This window comes from Arachis ipaensis, chromosome B1 (assembly GCF_059453495.1).
Source record: "Arachis ipaensis isolate K30076 ecotype BB chromosome B1, ASM5945349v1, whole genome shotgun sequence".
NCBI lineage: Eukaryota > Viridiplantae > Streptophyta > Magnoliopsida > Fabales > Fabaceae > Arachis > Arachis ipaensis.
Window position 1 is genome coordinate 4,750,658 of NC_142436.1, and position 15,029 is coordinate 4,765,686.

Sequence of the window (15,029 nt, forward strand, 5' to 3'; positions counted from 1 at the left end):
GTTCATATTATTAAAGAAAAGTACATCGTGATGATGAATATTCGATGAAGACTCATATATAAAGATTTATATGTTCTAATATAATATGACACAAGTGATTATTTTTTGGTGCAGCACAAGTGATTATTTAAAATTTATAGTGCTAATTTATTACATAAAATTGTGCAAAAAACATGAATTAAAAATAAAAAATAAACGGTGCCTGATTAATTTAGATATGACTTTTGATATTTTTGGCTGAATTATAATTTTATTTTATAGAGAATTCTAAAAAAAACTAATATTTTCAGTGTAAAAAATAAAAAAATAATTAATATTAATTTAAATATAAGACAAAAATAAAAAATAATCAATTAGATTTTTTTTTATTTTAAACTAATTAAATTATAACTAAAGGTTCTGGTCTAAAAAAGGAGGTTGAATTTATGACTTTTAAAATTATCTCAAACCAAAACAGTTGACTTGGTTTCTGTTTGGTCTATGTAAATGATTATACAAAAGATAATTTCATTTTGTCTCATGAATCGTAGAAAATAGAATTAGAGTAGAGAGGAAGAAGATAACACAGTCATGTATCCTGGTTCAGATGCCTAATGCAATGCAATCTACATCTAATTTCCACTACAACGTTAGTGAAATTTTCACTATCACTCCAAGTATTACATATACCAATTTCCTAGGATTCAACATAATCTTATGTGGACACACAAGTTTCAACATAAACTTGACTTGGCTATATAACTACCTAGACTCAATACACTAAATACTTATCCAACTTAGCAAGGGATACCTCTCAAGTATATGACACAAAACAGAAAATACAACCAAAAAAAATTCGATATCACTCTTGACTTTTCTCTCAAGTGTTTCTCTTTGCCTTTTCACTCAATGACTTTTTCTCGATGCCTCTCTTTCTTGCCTTTTATATCAGAAAGAATACAAAGAAAGATATACATTGAAACAGAAATACAAACAGTAAAACATGAAAGAGATGATGATTCACAGCCTTTACGCTATAAGTTGAACCGGATTCAGTTCTCTTTTATGAAGGTCTCCATCTTGGAGGAATGTTTCTTTGATCTAGAAATACTGTTCAAAACATTGAACTCTCACAGGGAAGCTCTCTATGAAACTCAGATTTTGGTTCTCTCTCCTTATCTTTAAATGAGAATCATTTTTCTTTTTGTATGTTACTTGAGTCACAGCTAGGATTTCTTCAAAGTCAATTTCTTGATCATTGGGCTAACTGAAATTCTCCTTTCTCTTTCTTTTATCAACCCCAAAAATTAAGAATTTGAATCAGGACTTAGAATCGTAACAGACACAGCAGTAGCACCATTCAACTTTTTCAACAAGCTTAGCAAAATTCAAACCATTAGATTTTAGCTTTGGCTCCAATAAATACTTTCAATCATTAATTCACAATAGAGATGTTCAGCCACCACTTTCTTCATTTTTTTCCAAAATGGCGGTGCAGAGAGTCGGAGAAGATGTGAAGTAATTAACTTGCATGCAAATAGAAACAAATTACCTTTAACCTCTGAACTTGCTTAGCATGCTTTTGATTAATTTGATTTGACATTAGCTTCCTTGATCTGCTTTCTCTTTCCTTCTTCTTTGGTGTTTGAACTCGAAAGTGAAGCGCTCTCTCTCTGATGTTTACCCAAAGTGAACACATGCTGGGACTTAGCTTATGGTTCCTTTTCTTTTGCTTGGAAACTAGTGGGATTAGTTAATGAATCATTTTTCATTCAGCTACTTCAATTCATTTGGTTTCTAAGGCTTGTGCTGCAACATAAGCAATTTAGGACTGCACACTTGAATCACATCATCAAAATCCACTTAGGTTATTAACCCAAATCAATCATGTTTGTCATCATCAATATGTTATTTATTTTTCTAACTCAACAATAACCTTTCAAAAAGTAAATTGATAATTTAGGTTTGGTTTAAAAAAGTCTTTACCTTTTAAAATAACTTATGAGTTCTGCTGGGCAGACAACAGAAGGTACGAACAACGTGAATACTGGGCTACACTTCAGGCCCACTAAAACAAAAAAATATAGTATACCCTATTTATCCACCACAACCCTAGCCTCTCATCTTTCGTCTTTCTCTCTTTTTATCGTAGCCGCTTCACTCCCCGTTCCCTGTGGCGCCGTCACCAACACATCTCACTGCCGTTGTCACCGTCTGAAGAAGCAACGTGTCGCACCATCGTTGCACCTTCTTCTCCCATGCATCGCGCCGCCTATGTGCTCCCTGCAACCGACGCCACCACTGCACTTTCTTCTTCCCTGCGTCCCGCCCCCCTACACCTCAGCCCTTGCTTCCACACTGCTGTGTCGTGTTTTTGCCACTTCCATCCATGCCACTTTACTTCGTTAACCCAAATGTTATGACCCAAATAAATATTCACGTCATAGTGAAAAGAACCATCCGCATATATAGTAAAATGAACATCCTACGGAGTATGTGCATGCAAAATCAAGCAAATCAAGTAAAATACCAATGGTATACCCAAATAAATATCCACTTTAGAATTAGAAGAACCATCGGCATACATAGTAAAATAACACATCCAACTTATTTGATAAGAGTCGTGAATGGTGCGCGATTTATAACCCACAAACTAACCGACAAGTGCACCGGATCATACTAAGTAATACTTCAGGTGAGTGAGGGTCGATCCCACAAGGATTGATGGATCAAGCAACAATGGTTAAGTGATTTACTTAGTCAGACAAGAAGAAAATGGTGTTGAGAGTTCAATAGCATTAAACAGTAAATTTAGAGAATTAAAGGCAAACAATAAATTGATGTGAAGAATATGGAAGAAAACAGTTAAGGTTTCAGAGTTATTTATCTTTCGGATTTCTATTTCTTGCCAACTATTTTAATCATGCAAGATTCAATTCATGGCAAACTATATGTGACTAAACCAAAATTCCTTAGTAATTTAGTCTCCTCTAACCTAGTTAACCGCCAATTCCTTGGTCACTTAATGTCAATTAGAGGTTTAAGTCCAATTCTAGTTTATTAGCTACAAAATCCTAATTACCCAAAGCTAAAGGATTATACGTCACGTATCCCAATTAGTTCATGTAATTAGCAATTTAGGAAGAATTTACTTTCAAGCTGTGTTCAGGTGAGAGACCTCTTCCAAGGGTCACAAGAACGTATCTAGAATAAGGGTCATACTTTCATTCTACCCAAATTCATAAAATTAAGTATGAAAGTAATCCTTGAAACTAAATCAATACATTAATTAAAATAGAAAAGCAATAATTTCAATCCATAGAAATAAACAGAGCTCCTAACCTTAACAATGGAGGTTTAATTGCTCATGGAGAAAATAAACCCTAGCAGAGAGAAAGTGCAAAAGTGCAGAAGAGAGAAGTCGGCCCGAAGGACTGAATCTTTTCCCTTTTATATCTAATCCTAATTAATGTAAAATATATTTTATAAGACTAAATAATATCTTTTCTTATTATAAAATAAAATAAAGTTTTAATCAAAAGTGTAAAGTATATTTTTTTGTCCCTAAAGTTTGACAAAAGTTTCAAAAATACCCTTAAGTTTTATTTTGTTTTAATTTTGTCCTAAAAGTTTTCGATTTACATCAAATATGTCTCTGACGGCTAATTTTTCAAAAAATTTAAAACTAATTCAACAACAATTTCATAAGAACAACCCTCAATACAAGTAAATCAAACATAATTTTCAAGCATAATTTTCATGCATTATTTGATGCAAATCGAAAACTTTTGGGACAAAATTGAAACAAAATAAAATTTAGGGATATTTTTAAAACTTTGGCCAAACTTTAGGGACAAAAAGTATACTTTACCCTAATCAAAATTACTAGAAGATCTCATGCTGGCTTGTGCATAGGCGTGGGGACCACCAATTTTGCTGAACCTGGCGCCAAACTTGAGCTAAACCAAGTTTGGTGCCACTCCACCCATGTAATTATTGTGGCTTTCCTTGCTCTTGGCGCCAAACTTGGAGAATCCCAAATTTGGCGCCACCAAGTCAGTGCATTTGGAGAGTTTGCAATAATCATGGCGCCAAACTTGGGAAATCCCAAGTTTGGCGCCACCAAGGCCGTGATTCCAGACAAAGAAGTGTATACTATTATATATCGTTGGAAAGCTCTAAAAGTTAGCTTTCCAATGCCGCTAAAACCGCATCAATTGGATCTCTGTAGTTCAAGTTATTCCCGTTGGAGTATGAGGAAGTCAGGGTTGACAGCATCATCCACTTTCTTCCTTTTATTCTACACGAACTCTGTCAAATCCGTCCGAATGCTACCTGAAATAAACCAAATTGCACACAACTCAAAGTAGCGTTTATAGTATCTCAAAAATACTTAAATCTTGATTAAACTTAACAAATTCGAATGCAAATTCACTAGAAAAAGGTAGGAAAGATGCTCACGCATCATAACACCAAACTTGAATTGTTGCTTGTCCTCAAGCAACCAAAACTAATATCCACTTAAGATGTGAATTTGCATGAGAGTTGAGTACTCAATTAAGCTCCTGTCTGCCTTAAAGTGGGGTTAACAACACTGAAACCTTGAATAGTTTCGACATTTTCACTATCCTTTGAATCTTAGGAATGTTAATGTCATTCAGAATTAGAATTCGAATAATATTATAAATTCTCTAGCCTTTTTACCAAGGTTGCAAGAACCGGATCGGTCATCGAACCAGTCAAGTGACTAGTTCAATGGTTTAATGATTCAACCGGAGTTGAACCGTAATTGAACCGATTTAATTAAATATAAAATAAAATTATAAAAAATTCAATACATAAATTTAAAAGGTTAAATTTAATAATTTTTAAACTAATAAGATTCAAAATTTAACAATTTCACAAAATGAACAATACATAATTTATCATTAAAAGGTCATAAACAACTTCAAATATCAAAGTTTATAACTAAAGAAATCAAAACACACATAAATGACAAACCCAATGTTTTGCAACCAAAAGAAACAATATTCAACAAACAATACTTCAACTAAACAAAGACACTACTCATCAGAAGTCATAATCATCATTAAGTGTTCCGATGTCTCCATCATAAACAGGTAATCCAAAGCCAGTATCTTCAGAAATACCACCAAAAGAAGTATTTGAGGATTCAATTACAACATCAGGCATATCCACTTCAACTTCCATGTCTCCACCATCTAATAAAATAAAAAGAAAACTCAATAAGAAATCAATATTAATGACATGTATCTTTATGGAAGGAAACAAAGTTTGTTATGTCACTCACCATTAGGATACGAAGGCATAGCATTATCAGTGTATATTAAACTTTCAATGCCTTCAACATTTCCATTAGTAAATTCAAGATCATCCTCATCTTCCATTACCCAAAAATCTACTGTGTCAATGCTTTGAATGTCAATTGGATTATAATTCCTCTTCTTTCGATGCAACCTAGATTGAAGGCGTAGGTTATAGGTGACATAAACAATGTCACTTAGCCTTTGATGCTCTAACCGATTCCTCCTCTTTGAATGGATTTGTTCAAAAAGGCTCCAGTTCCTCTCACATCCAGATGAAGAAGAGGTTTGATGAAGAAGACGGACTGCCATTTTTTGCAAATTAGAAGCACTCCCACCGTGTAGCATCCACCATTCACCTACGTAGATATAAAAATCAAATACTTTTTAATGTTTATCACCCAACATATTAAACTTTGAAACTAAACTGAACTTGGATATGAAATAAGTCAAATAACTTACCAGGTTCGAGTCTTGATGCCGCTCTCTTAGCACTTTCCCTCCCAAAACTTTCTTTACAATCTCGATACAGCTGTATCTTTTGCATTGCAGCAACTGAGTCATCATAAAGTGTTTCAACATCAAGCAAATCAAGTAAAGATCTCAAAACATTTGCCTTCTCAACAAAACCCTCACTATAGAAAATGCCTGGATTTAAATAGTATGCTGCTGCATGGAGATCATGCTTCAAATGCTTATCCCACCTCATTTTCAAGATACTCGTGTATGGCGTATAAGCAGCTTTTTGATTTCTAAACATTGTCTTGATAGCATTTTTTGCTCTTTTCATGCCTTCATACACAATTCCCAAAGAGGGTTTTTCATCAGCATCAACAAGCCTCAACAGCTTAATCAGAGGACCAACAATTTTCACAGTGGTAATATAGTCTTGCCAAAACTTACTATCCAAGACAATTGAACTAACAATCTTTCCATTAGCACTTTTGGCTAACTTATGAGAAGTGAAATATTTGTCCACCATCAATGACTGTAAATCTTCCTTGTGATCATATATACTTTTCAAAGTAATGAAAACAGTGGCAAAACGTGTGACTTCTGGTCGAACAATTTATGTTCAACCTTTTCTTTTTCTAAGCCAAGACAATAAGATCATATGATTGTAAACAAACACAGTCACTTTTGAAGCACGGGAAGCAAGGTCAGTTATGTGAGGAATACTTGCAATATCTTTCAAAATAAGATTGATACAATGGGCAGCACAAGGAGACCAAATTATATTCGGGTATTTTTCATGAATAAGTTTTCCAGCAGATACATAATTAGCAGCATTATCAGTGACCACATGCACAATGTTACTAGGCCCAACCCACTCAAACATCAGCAAACAAATTAAATAATGCATTGGCAGTTTTTATCACATCAGAAGCATCAACAGTCTTAACAAATGACATACCAGCAGGACAATAAACTAGAAAATTAATTAAAGTGCGTTGCCTTTGATCAGTCTACCCATCTGCCATCAGCGTACAACTGATTCTTTTCCATGAGCTCCTATACTTTTCAACCAGCAACTGACACCCTCTCTTAAGATCAGCCAGCAAATAAACTCTCATTTTGTCATATGACGGTCCCTTGAAACCAGGTCCAATTGCAGCAACACCATCTAATGCAGGTTGAAAGTAAGGTGATTGAATTGCATTGAAAGGAATACGTGCATCAACAATCCATTTGGCAAGTCCCAACTTAGCCTTGTGCATAATTTTTTTACTAGCCAAAACACTTTTCAAAGTCGGTTGAGATCCTGGAGTAGTCCTTTCTTTAAAGTAACTTCTAATTTGTGTAGCTACTACAGCTCTTCTCTTTCCTTTGTCTCCTGTTGTTGTAGGAACAGCAGATTGTACAGGGTTAGGCGATTCAGCCTCTTGTGCAGGTGCTTTCCCACCATAAGAATCCTCCTCAAAATTTCTTTTTTCCATCTTATTTTTTTTTTGTTTTCCATCAGAATCCTTTTGAATTGAAGTTCAACTTCTTCGGTGACTTTGTTACATACTTTAATTTGTCCAGAAATTTTCGCAAGATGATATTTCATCCTATATATCTCCCCTCCATTATAAGTATTCAAACAAAAGATACATGTATATTGTGCCTTATGATTTTTATTATATTTCACAGTGAAATATTCCGAAGCCGGGTCAGATTTTCCTCGAGAGGAACCTGTCTGAGATTCTTGTACAGTATTATGTTGTTGTTGCTCATCATTTTATGATTGTTCCATCTAAATTCAGAATGCCAGCAATCCAGAATTCAGACCAATATATCAATTCATAGTTCATACTTCATACAATTTATATGGCATTCAACATAGCAGAATTGAAAAAATAAAAAAATTGAACATAGTAGAATTGAAAAGATAAAAAAATTGAAGAACGGAGTAGAGCAGAATTCTCAAATTCAACATACATCAAATTTATTCTCAAATTCAACATAAATCAAATTTATTCAATATTTGATTAATTATATAATAAAAAAATTAAAAAAATTAAAAAAAGAAGAACAGAAGAGAAGAAGCCCAGAACAAAAAATGAAAATAGAAAGAACAGCAGAAGAGCCAGAAGCCCAGAACGAACTGCAAGAGAAGTAGAGAACAGAGGGCCAGAAGCTCGAGCCTTGAAGTAGGGAACAGAATGACCCACGACGCTGAGGTGACGACCCGCGATGTTGAGGCGACAACCCGCGACAGTGGCACCTGCTCCGGGGTCTGTTTCGATTCACGGCGGCGGTTGTCCTTCGTAGGCAGAAGCTCGAGCCTCGAAGAGCTTAAGGTTGGGAGTGGAGGTGTTCTTCGAAGAGATTAGCTGATTAGGGATTTAGGGTAAAGTGGCTGCAATACGCGTTCTTCAGCCTTCGTTTTCTTTTTTTTTTTAAAGCCAAACGACGCTGTTTTGTTACCTGGGGGAGAATCGGTACCTGCTGAAACCGGGCCTGTTCATTCGGTTTGCCAGTTAACCACCGGTTCAGCCAGTTTTTTCGCCGATTTTTTGCAGAGCGATTTTGTAGGTGGACCAGACCGGCTAGGTAACCGGTTTTCAATTAACCCGGTTGAACCGGCCAGTATGGTCCGGTTTTTAGAACATTGCTTTTTACCTTGGATTAATCCTTGAACACAACAATTTCTTTTTATTTTCTTTTCTTTGGTGTTTTGCACCTTGAGCCTTTTCGTGACTTTAAATGCTTTGTCTCAAGTTTTACTTGACACAAAAACACCACAAGTACTTAACAATAGAACTCTCTTTAAGTTCTGATTTTTCTTTTAATTACTCCCAGACAGTGGTGCTCAAAGTCTTTGGCATACTCTGTTAGTTGCACGTGATCTCGACTCTTAGTGCTCTGTCTCAAGGGTTACTTGACACATTTACACCACAAGTATATGGCCAGGAAAACAACTCTTTGAGCTTTTAATCATACTTGACCTTCCTAGTCATTGATGCTCAGAGCCTTGTACTGTGCTTTTCTTTATTTTCTTTTTGCTGTTTCTTTTGCTTCAAGGATTAAAATTTTGTTTAATTCAGAGAATCATAATAGTTCTCTAAATTTCTATTCCTCATGCACCAACATCCTTTGATTCAAATTCAAATATGCACTGTTCATATCATGCATTCAGAATCACAGGTAATACCATCACATTTAAGTAAATAAGACTACTCTTAAATATAACTCAATTTTTCATGCAATACATCACTTTTTTTTCTTTTTCTTTTGATTTTTCAAACTCAGTGAGCGGTACATGAGACACAACTTTTTCTTTTAATTTTAAAACAAACAACAGAATTAAACTAAACCTAGGAATTGAAAATGCTAAAAATCATGCAAGCACTCAAAGCAAAAGAAAATAGGAGATAACAAAATAAGAGCGGAAGGGGAAATAGAATGAAAGGAACTCAACCACCTCGATTATCCTGGTGGCCATCTCTCTCTTCATCATCTTTTAGGCTATGTAGAGCATAGCCTCCAACACCAAACTTAAAGTGGTTGCTTGTTCTCAAGCAACAAAGAAAAATAGTGGTGATGAAATTATGAATAATCACGATTAGTTGGAGAAAGCCATTAAGTGAGGCAAGAGCTTATTCAATTAGAATAAACAGAATGAAAACAAAATGAAATTAAGGACAGAATAAAAGGTTACCAATGGTTGGGTTGCCTCCCAACAAGTGCTTCTTTAATGTCACTGGCTTGACGGTTGATTGTTGCTAAGGTGGAGGTTGACCATAGTGCTTCAACTCCTCCCCTCTTACTGTGTATCTTCTCCCTGTATCCCTATGAAGTAGCTCAATATGCTCAAGAGAGAGGATTGTGTTTACTGTATAAGTCAACATTGGATTACTAGTCAACACCACCTTCATTCCTGGGAAAAAAAATCTTCAGTGGAGATCTTTTTGTTTCTCCATCCTCTGGGTACTCTCTTCTTGGAAATCTCCTCCTTGTTGGATGATGCATTTCCAACACCAAACTTAGGTTTGATGTCAGGAGGAATTCTGTTGATTATCACCAAAGGAGGTTTCGGCTGTAGATCCTGTTGTGCATCATCAGAGAGTTTTTGAAGGTTTGGATCAATAAGCTCAGTCTGCATGCACCCCTCCTCTTCACCTAATGAATGCATATTTTTGAAGACATAAAAGACCAATTGCTCATTATGCACTCTAAGAACTAATTCACATTCTTTCACATCATTTAGAGCTCTCCCAGTGGCTAGAAATGATCTTCCTAGGATTATAGAGGTATTTTCATCCTCCCCCATATCAAGAATCACAAAATCTGCTGGGAGGAAGAACTTACCCACCTTGACCAAGATATTCTCCACTATTCTATGTGCATGCTTCAAAGATTTATCTGTCATTTGTAATGCTCTCCTTGTTGGTTGTTCCTCTTTGATTTGTAGCTTCTTCATCACAGACAAGAGCATTAAATTTATGCTTGCACCCAGATCACATAGAGCTTTCTCAAAGGTAGTGCTCCCAATGGTACATGAAATTTGAAAGCTCCCTGGATCTGGCATCTTCCTTGGCAGGTCATTCTAAATTATGGCACTACATTCCTTAGTCAGGACAACTGTCTCATCTTCCTTTAAAGGCTTATTTTTTGACAACAACTCCTTCATGAATTTAACATAGAGAGGCATGTGCTCCAAAACTTCAGCAAAAGGAATATTAATTTGTAACTTTCTGAAAACTTTCAAGAACTTTGAAAACTACTTGTCCTTGGTCTCCTTTTGAAGTCTCTAAGGATATAGCATGTTAGGCTTGTACTCAAGAGCCTTAGGTAATGTCGGATGTGTGTCAAGAGTGACTGAAAAAGGATTGTCTGCATGCCTAGGTGGGGCATGTTCAACATCCTCCTTTTTCTCCTCTAGAGCTTCTTTTTCAACCGGCTCCTCACTAATCTTTGCTTCTGAACCTGCCACTGGTCCACTTACCAAGTGAATAGCCTTGCATTCTTCTCTTGGATTCACCACTGTATCACTAGGAAGGATATTAGGAGGTCTCTCGGGTATTTGCTTGCTCAACTGGCCTACTCGCATCTCCAAGTTTCTGAGTAAAGCTCTGGTTTCCTGCATAAAACTTGCAAATAGCAATTCCAAGTCAGTGGTCTTTTGAGGCTGAGAAGTTGCTTGTTGAAGCTGAGCGGGTTGGAACTGGTGGCTATTGAAGTTGTTCTGATTAAAACCGCCCTGAGAATTATTGAAATTCTTCTATTTCTGAGGTTGATCTCTCCACCCAAAGTTTGGGTGATTTCTCCACCCCTGATTAAAGGTCTTGGCATATGGATTATTGTTGGGATTTCTAGGAATATTCCTCATAAAGTTGACCTGTTCAGGAGAAAATTGAGCATATTCATAATTCTCACCTTGAGTAAAGCCACCATTCATGTCATATGGAGCCTCTTGAGAGGTATTCTGAGCACTAACAGTTGAAACTTGCATCCCACTCAAATGCTGAGTAATCATACTAATTTGTTGAGAGATGACTTTGTTATGAGCAAGAATAGCATTCAAGGTATCCATCTCCATGACTCTTTTTTTCACATGATTCCTTCCAGAAATGTCCAGGTATTGGTTGTTAGTAACCATCTCAATCAGATCATTGGCCCCTTTAGGAGTCTTCTTCATATGTAGAGAGCCACCTGCAGAATTATCCATAGATATTTTGGCCATATCAAAAAGTTCATCATAGAAAATGTCTACCTTGATCCACTCAAAACATGTCAGGAGGACATCTTTTGAGCATCAGCTTGTACCTCTCCCAAGCATCATAGAGGGACTCATTTTCTTCCCGCCTAAAAGTCTGAACAACTATCCTCAGCTTAGTCAGTCTCTGAGGGGGGAAGAACTTGTTCAAGAACTTGTTGACTACTTTATCCTAGGTATTCAAGCTTTCCTTGGGTTGAATATCAAGCCACTCATTTGCTCTATCCCTCACAGCAAATGGGAAGAGCATTAACTTATAAATCTCGGGGTTCACTCTATTTGTCTTCACAGTGTCACATATTTGTAAGAAGTTGGATATGAATAAATTAGAATCTTTCTGCGGAAGTCCATGAAATTGGCAAGTTTATTGCACTAGAATGATCAATTGTGGGTTGAGCTCAAAATTGTTTACTCCAATGGGAGGCACACTAATACTCTTTTCATAGAAATCAGGAGTAGGTGTAGTATAAGAGCCCAAGGTCCTTCTAGGTTATATATTCCCATTCGGATCCATAGTGAATTTTCCCTGTTCCTACACACACAAATAGAAAACAAGAGAAAAGTGAGAATCTCTACATCAGAGTGCAAAAAATTCTCAGTGAGGTAACTTGTGTAAAATAAATAAAATAAAATAGCTAAATAAATTAAACAGAAAATTCAGACAACTAATAAGCAAAATAGAACACAAAAGTTCAAAAATAAATAAATACAAAATATATAACTAGGAAAAAATAACTAAGGGGATACCAAACTTAAATTCAGAAATTACGAGAAAAATTTTAAATAAAATAACACTAAATTTTTGAAAAAAATTAGAGAACAAGAACAAATAAAAACTAAAATTAAGAACGCCTAAATTAAGGGAAACTTTTTTTTAGCAAATTTTCAAAAAAAAAACAAGAAATAAAATTAAACCAAATTAAAGCAAAAACGTCTAATCTAAGAAATCAAATAACTGGAAATTGTCAATCACAGTCGATTCCCGACAACGGCGCCAAAAACTTGGTGCCCGATTTATAACCCACAAACTAACCGGCAAGTGCACCAGGTCGTACCAAGTAATACCTCAAGTGAGTGAGGGTCAATCCCACGAGGATTGATGGATCAAGCAACAATGGTTAAGTGATTTACTTAGTTAGACAAGTAGAAAATGGTGTTGAGAGTTCAATAGCATTAAACAGTAAATTTAGAGAATTAAAGGCAAACAATAAATTGATGTGAAGAATATGGGAGAAAACATTTAAGATTTCAGAGTCTTTTATCTTCCGAATTTCTATTTCTTACCAACTATATTAATCATGCAAGATTCAATTCATGGCAAACTATATGTGACTAAACCATAATTCCTTAGTAATTTAGTCTCCTCTAACCTAGTTAACCGCCAATTCCTTGGTCACTTAATGTCAATCAAAGGTTTAAGTCCAATTCTAGTTTATTAGCCACAAAAAGCCTAATAACCCAAAGTTAACAGGATTATATGTCACGTATCCCAATTAGTTCATGTAATTACCAATTTAGGAGGAATTTACTTTCAAGCTGTGTTCAGGTGAGAGACCTCTTCCAAGGGTCACAAGAACGTATTTAGAATAAAGGTCATACTTCCGTTCCACCCAAATTCATAAAATTAAGTATGAAAGTAATCCTTGAAACTAAATCAATACATTAATTAAAATAGAAAAGCAATAATTTCAATCCATAGAAATAAACAGAGCTCCTAACCTTAACAATGGAGGTTTAGTTGCTCATGGAGAAAATAAACCCTAGCAGAGAGAAAGTGCAAAAGTGCGGAAGAGAGAAGTCGGCCTGAAGGATTGAATCTTTTCCCTTTTATATCTAATTCTAATTAATGTAAAATATATTTTCTTATTATAAAATAAAACAAAGTTTTAATCAAAATTATTAAAAGATCTCGTGCTGGCTTGTGTATAGGCGTGGGGACCACTAACTTTGCTGAACCTGGCGCCAAATTTGGGCTCGGCAAAGTTTGGAGCCACTCCAACCGTGTGATTATTGTGGCTTTCCTTGCTCTTGGCGCCAAACTTGGGATGTCAGTGCGTTTGGAGAGTTTGCAATGATCATGACGCCAAACTTAGAAAATTCCAAGCTTGGTGCCACCAAGACCGTAATTCCAGACGAAGAAGTGTATACTATTATATATCGTTGGAAAGTTTTGGAAGTTAGCTTTCCAATGTCGCTAAAACTGTGTCAATTGGCCCTTTGTAGTTCAAGTTATGCCCATTGGAGTGTGAGGAGGTCAAGGTTGACAGCATCATCCGCTTTCTTCCTTTTCTTCTAGACGAACTCTGTCAAATCTGCCCGAATGCTACCTGAAATAAACTGAATTGCACACAACTCAAAGTAGCGTTCATAGTGGCTCAAAAATACTTAAATTTTGATTAAACTTAACAAATTCGAATACAAATTCACTAGGAAAAGATAGGAAAGATGCTCACGTATCAGTGAACAACAGCAACGACTAGAGCACAGGACCGCGAAACAACAGTGGTTGCGGCTGCACAGGTATCACGGGACGGCGGCACTCTTGGACAGACAAGCACCTCACGTCAAAACTCTCAACAGTGGCGACGGCAAACTGTGGATGCAGACTGACGGGGCACTGTGGTGGCAACAACCTCCCTGGAGTCAGGATCACAGATCGTGAAACAGCAATAGCTGCGGCTGCACGGATATCGCAGGATAGCAGCGCTCTCGGACGAGGCTGCGTATTGGAAGTTGAAAATACTGTTACAGTGAAATAGTAAGAACCATAGTTACAAGAACCTGATCAGACTGGCCGATTCAACAAAAAAAAAAAGACAAACCAAACCATAAATCGATCTGGTTTAATATTCTGACTGTTTAAAGATAAAAACGGGTCAAAATTCGATCAACGGCAAAATTTGCAAAATCTACTGAGTTGGGATCTGAACCCACGCTCAAATGTAATTTTGCATCCCTATAACCACTGGGCTACAATGTGTTTCACTATGCTATGTGTGTTGCTTTATATATATGACATGCCAACCAATTATAATCAAATTGGGCCCTTTTTTTTTGTCAGAGTTTGGCAACGGATATTTCTTTTTTTTTTTCCCACTAGATATTGTTGGACTTGTTTAAGTGTTCCATGATTTTCATCTTTTAGAAAAACTAAAATTAAAAAAAAATAAACCTTTATTTTTTAGAGATCATGACAATAATTTTTATTTATCAATTTCAATTGGACTAACAAATTTAAATAAATAAATTACATGGTTATTTAATACACATGAATAATACAATATAATAGGTATAAATTAATTAATAAATTTTTAAAATAAAAAATAATAAGCAATTTAATATAAAAATAGAAATAAAATAAAAATTACTTGTGACAAAAAAATTATATACAATTTAATATAATTTATGGATTGTTATTTTTATTGTGTCAAATTAAAATATTATTGTAGTAGTACTAACTAATTTTATGTTTATCTTTGTACTAGTTATTTTAGAATTTAAGACTTGACTATTCTTAAAATATT

General features: G+C 35.5%; 1 pseudogene; it reads right to left on the reverse strand.

Annotated features, from left to right (window-relative positions):
• Window positions 1-5,049: 5,049 nt before the first annotated feature.
• LOC107644712 (uncharacterized) lies at window positions 5,050-7,240 on the reverse strand (annotated as a pseudogene).
• Between the last annotated feature and the right edge of the window lie 7,789 nt (window positions 7,241-15,029).